The sequence below is a fragment of the Schistocerca serialis genome, chromosome 2 (assembly GCF_023864345.2).
Source record: "Schistocerca serialis cubense isolate TAMUIC-IGC-003099 chromosome 2, iqSchSeri2.2, whole genome shotgun sequence".
Lineage (NCBI taxonomy): Eukaryota > Metazoa > Arthropoda > Insecta > Orthoptera > Acrididae > Schistocerca > Schistocerca serialis.
In genome coordinates, this window is record NC_064639.1 from 1,042,990,674 (window position 1) to 1,042,996,673 (window position 6,000).

Consider the following 6,000-nt stretch of genomic DNA (forward strand, 5'->3'; position numbering starts at 1 on the left):
ATCATACTGTATGTACAGAACAGTACTGATGCATTACAACAGCAGCTTGATGTGGCAACCACAAACATTGTTACAGACATTGTACCTACGAAGTAGCTCTAGTTTATAATAGCCTGACAGATGCCCCAATTAGCATAATGAATGTCATAATTATCATTACCTAAAAATACCTGTAAAAAAAAAAGGAAATGCTGCTGCGTTCACACCAAGATACAAGATATTTCAACTAAACAGCTGTTGTACTTTTCTTAAAAGATCATCATCATCTAGGAGCTGCAGAAATTGAGTCAATATATGTAAAGCAGTACATTAACTATTGTTGAATAAACTTAAAGATGTCACAATTTTTATTCTCAGCCTTCTTAGGTCACAGGTTCAGAACATAAGTCAATGTTGCACTGAATGCTTTTCAGTCAAACTAGAAGTAGGAAAACAATCCATCAGAATTAGAACAATGTATAGTGCATTTAAAATCAGTTGTGACTTTTGTCTTCTGGCTTAACAGAACGGGCGTGATGTTGCTGACAAGATAACATCAGTAGTGAGCTGGCTTCCCTACAAAACTGCCTGCGGTTTAGTGATAAAGCACCCCTCTTGCCATGCTGTTGATAAACAGTACCATTGTACATGTTAGGTGCATCTGTGTTCATCAGCTTTCTCTGTGAAGTGGTATGTTGTTGAAATGTTCTTCAGTGGTCAGGTGTTGTAAACAAGTGTTTTTTTATTGGCATTGCGTTAATATAACAGTGCAGTATGTCTGAACACAAGTTTCACAATGAAAGAGGTTGTCCAAGAACATGTTCACTGGCGCCAAAGATAGAGATTGAGCAGTGGAAGAGGAATTACAATCCATGGACAAGGTTGCGATTTTGCTCACTCTGTGCGCAGTTATTTTGAACTTGAGTGGAACACAGTGGTGGTCCGAGTTTAGACATTACAATAGTGATGAACGGAACAGCTGCAACAAGTAACATTCTATGATGCTGAGAAATGGGAAAGAGAAGGAAAGAAAGGAAGATGTGAGTGATGAAGCAACACCAGGTCATTCTTTACTAGGAACTCCAGGCAAGAAAAGAAATTATGATGGACAGTAATCAAGGTGGATGCATTCCAGCAGGATGCAGTGTGCAGACGTGTATGCTTATTATCGGCACAAGGACTACCCTAATTTAAATAAACTTATCTTCAGCCTCAAAGAAACAGAACTGCTCAATCGGGCTAGGTCATCACTTACATATTGTCTTAATGAGCTCAGTTTCTGGTATGAAAAGTTTTTGTCTCGGACATTTATTGTTAATGGAAGTGACATAGTGGCCTGAAGAAGCCAATATCTGCAGACAGTGAGGAATGTTTCATTTGTAGACATTGCATGGCTGGACGAGATGTGGGTTAATGTATGTCACACATTGACAATGTGGCGGAAGGATCGCATAGCACAAGGAACGACAAAGCACCGATAGGCAAGGATAGCAGGATAATCTTCATTCATGCTGGATTCGCTCATGGCTTCATTCCAGACTGTTTATTGCTGTTGCGTTCCAGGAAGCAAGGTGACTATCATGAGAAAATGAACACCAAAGTTTTCATACAATGGTCTTCCAATGTTCTGCTGCAAAGTATTCCTCCTAATTCGAGAATAGCAGTGAACAATGCACCATACCACTCTGTAGTAATAGATAAAGCTCTGACAGTGCAGTGGAGGAAAGTGGATATTTTGTGCTGAGCAAAGAAATGTTCCATTAGAGAAAGTTAAACCTAGATTAATAAGGGATATTTAATGGAACTTGTAGCACTTTACAAACCAAAAACTTCTCACTATCATGTCAACGAACTGGCTAATAATAAAGGGCATAATGTAATCAGCCTTCCTTGATATCACACTCATTTGAATCTGATTGAGAATACATAGGCTCAGGTGAAAGGTAATGTGGCAAAAAACAAGATGTGTACGCTCAGTGAGGTTGAAATTCTGACAAAAGAAGCCATTGCAAATGTTACCCCACACAATTGATCTCAAGTTGTCGGCCATCTCAAGAAGGTAACTGCAGAGACTACCTGGATTCATGAAGGACTAACTGGAAGAACAAATTGAAGAGTGCTAGTACCAGTTATGAGGATGAGGGCAGAGATGGTTCTTCTCTTGGGGTCACTCCACTTACATCATAATTGTGAGTATGCATAAAAGATTCATTGATTTAACTTCTCTGTTAAGTATAGTAGTTTCTTTACTGCCAAATAATGATTGCCTGGTGGCCGGCTAATGGTCACAGCCTAAGGCAGGCATGGCATTATCACTGCCAGCTGATGCACTCAGCTCATGCTGGCAACAACACTTCCTTCCTCTACCTCCTCTATGAACTTTTGAAAGTTACTACTTATTTTAAACACACTATACAGGGCACTAGTAGAAAATATAACTAATTTCCTTCCTCAGCTAGAAACTGTACTCATAAAATTTTATAAGAGCTACAGTAAGATTATTATGCATGGGGCCACACGAATAAAATGAAAATATATTTTCTACTAGGAATTTTGGAGAACATCCTGTGGTTCACAAGAATAAAGCAGGTTGGAGAATATACATCACCAGAGAATGTTCTCAGCATGAGTGAAGTGATGGGGGAAGTTGCTCAAAACAAAGAACATTTTCAGATATTATATGAATAAAATGAGAAAAGTTTGTCACTAGTGGTAAACATTTTCAGTTTTTTGAAGTGAGCTCTGTAGCATACTTCGACTAAGTAGGTTCTGTAGCGGTTAAGTTTTGTCGCGTGCTTTTTAGTTAAAATGGCAGAATTTACTGTGCTCAAAAGGCAGAAGGAAGACATACATAGCACAAAGAATCACAGAAGAAAGAAATTGAAAAAGTTTATATACGGTACATTTAACAGTGGAACATTATTTAGATGGCAAATCGCTTTCTTCCTGAAAATTACAAGAGGAGAAGGTGCCCGTTCAAATAAATCTAAAATGAAAACATTTTTTCACTATTTAGTGGTGTAGAATAAGACTTAGGAATACACCAAAAGACAACTGTGTTATTGACATTTTCATATGTTCTTTAGCAGGTTCAAAAAAAAAAAAAAAAAAAAAAAAAAAAAAAAGGCATCCGATCCTCTTTTCCAAGAAATGTAAACAAATTAGAAACAGCAAAAGTTAACTGACAATCAAGATATCAGTATCCACGTGTGGCGGAGCACCTCAATTGCAATTCACATACCAGTAATAAAACTTCCTGCACATGGAGATGAATATATTAATCTAAACTGTTTTCCCAGAATAAATATGCAGGTGATGTGATTACAGTGAAATGTTCACTAGTGTTGATGCTTCAAGGCCTAGGTCTGTACAAGATGGTAGGATATGGAGGAACTCAGAGGTGTACCAGATACTATGAGAGAACCAGTGCAATGCTTCAATTTTACGAGATGAAGGATACAACATAGCACCTTGGTTAATGATAATGTTCCAGAATCTTGACACACCTGATGAGGGGGTGTACAACGAATTTCACGCTAAGATTGGGTGATAATTCAACAGTGCTTTGGAATGGTGAAGAGTTGTTTCCCTGTTCTTCGAAACAAAATAAAGCTTATCCAGACAAAATCCCGTGTGTTCATAACCTGATTTGTTTTTCACAGTGTAAAAATGAGGGATGAGGCACCTAGTGATGTTGACAATAATCTTCCAGTATTGTGAGAACAGGAAGCAGCAAAGATGTATATGCTACACACAAAAGATAGGAAATTGTTAATCAACTTCAGTGTGTGGGAATTTGTTCCTAACTTTTTATAAAGAAAACTAATTCATGTAATTTTTACAGTGAAGATAATTTTTACATTATCAGTTATAACGAAATACCATTTTGATGAAAATAAAAAACAGTGTGCTATTGTCATATAAGAAAATGCAGTTTAGTGTTTCCTCCTCACTCATGAATTTTATGAAAAATTGTTTCAAGGGTTCGGTGAAGGTATCTGCCAGATACTACAATAAACAAATGCACTAATTGTTTAATCAGCAATATTCCTAACTGGAACATGGTACTCTTATTGTCCCACTTTGCCAGTAATTGCTTTTAGGATGTGGTAAAGGTATTTGCCAGATACTACATTAAAGTAAGTGCACACATCTTTACAACCTTTAATAACTTCATCTTGTTACTCTTATTGCTTCACTGGAAAGAAATTTGTGCTGAATCAGTTAAGAGGATATGGAACTAGGTAACTGAACAGTGTAAATCAACATTTAATTTAAAAAGTAATTTTAATTAATAAAAAAGTGTTGTTCTGTGACGTTATAAAATTGTACATTGTTTTTCTTCATCTTGTGTTATCAATGTACCACTTTCTCTTCGGGACATACAATTGGTATAGTAATATTTGTCTCTGCAGTTCGGCATTAGACAAATTCATAGTTTCATCTCCCGCCATACTTAATATCCGTCATTTCGGCACTCTCTCTGCCCCGCTACAGGTTAGTGTGATGATATTGTATTTCTGAATCCACTAGATCTGGAGCATCATCTGCTATAATTTGCTATTATATCAAATTTGTGGCTCAATAACTACAGTCGGAATCAGTGAACTCCGGAATAGCCTCTGGGGAGTGGGGAAGAGACATTAGCAGAGTTGGAACTTCCTAGTGATGGGGAGCTCGTGAATGAGTCGTTCAAATGAACGCTTTACTCCAGTGAAGTGTGAACTAACCACTCAATCTCAATGAACTGGTACTTCAAACTCTTCAGAGATAGCATACTCCACACTTTTTTCTAGTTCACTCACTCTCTTCCCCTCTCCCACTACATCGGCGCTACGTCACTCATCCTCCCTTCACTTCAGTCCTCCCTCTACTGTAGTGGTGGGCAGGAAATCGCGTATGTTAGAAATCACAGTGATTGAGAAGTCACAGATATCACAATAACAACTTTACAAAATCTAACTGCGATTTCAGTCACAGTTAGCAGTCGCAAGTGGCATTTCACATTCAACGCCGTGAGCCATCTGTTGGCCGAATTCCATACTCCTTTCTGCGATTTCAGTGATAAGTCGCGGCTAGAAGTCGCAAGTAGCAACTAAAAAGCGCGGTTAACATTGCCATCTGTAGGCCAAAGATCGTCCTACGCTCGTCTCTGCGATACGCTATCGAGTCCAACTGCGATTTCTGTGAAGAGTCGCAAGTAGCAACTAAAAAGCGCAGTTAGCACCGCCATCTGTAGGTCAAAGTTCGTACTACGCTCATCTCTGCGACACGCTATCGAGTGAAACTGCGATTTCCGTGACAAGTCGCAACTAAGAGTCGCAAGTAGCGACTAGAAAGCGCAGTTAGCACTGCCATCTGTTGAGCAAAGTTCATACTACGCTATTCGCTACCGAGTCAAACTGCGATTTCTGTGACAAATCGCAACAAAGAGTCGCAAGTAGCAACTAAAAAGCGCAGTTAACATACTTTTCCTAGTGCCATCTGTTGACCGACGTACGTACTTCGTTATGAGAGCCTTGTGCCTCACGAGATCGATGTGCTGTGTTTGCATATGAACGGCTTATTTCAATAGTGGCACAAGTCCATTTTTGTTCATTTTGAGATACAGAGTCCTAAAGTTAAATGAACGCTGAAAAATCTGCAGTTGAGATACCAGAAATATTCAAGCATATGGCTTCTTGCTAGAGATGAACCTTTATTTATGTTTGTTTGGATCATTAATTTCAGAAGCATTATAGACAGAAAAGTGGAGGTAATGGACTTGTACCACTATTGAAGTAAGCCCTTCATATTTTATGACGACATGCACATTCAGCATCAGTTATGGTTGGTCAAATACTGCTGTGACTCTGAATGTATTATATTAATAAGAAACAACATTGCCTTTTTCCCTTGAAAATATCAAGTAACGTAACAAATGTGTTTGATTCTGCTTCCAATATGACAGTTTTCGTTAATACTCGACATGCCTACAGGACTTTGCAATGTTAACACAGCAGAACTCAGACATCTGTATAA

The 6,000-nt window shown here is 38.3% G+C and overlaps 1 protein-coding gene across 1 annotated transcript in view; it reads right to left on the reverse strand.

Moving 5' to 3' along the window:
* Positions 1 to 4,850, reverse strand: part of LOC126458466 (pumilio homolog 2) — a 642,319-nt gene extending 637,469 nt beyond the window's left edge. The window contains exon 1 of the mRNA XM_050095538.1: positions 4,785 to 4,850. The gene's annotated coding sequence lies outside the window, so the exon portion shown is untranslated. The remainder of the gene's footprint in view (positions 1 to 4,784) is intronic.
* Positions 4,851 to 6,000: the final 1,150 nt, after the last annotated feature.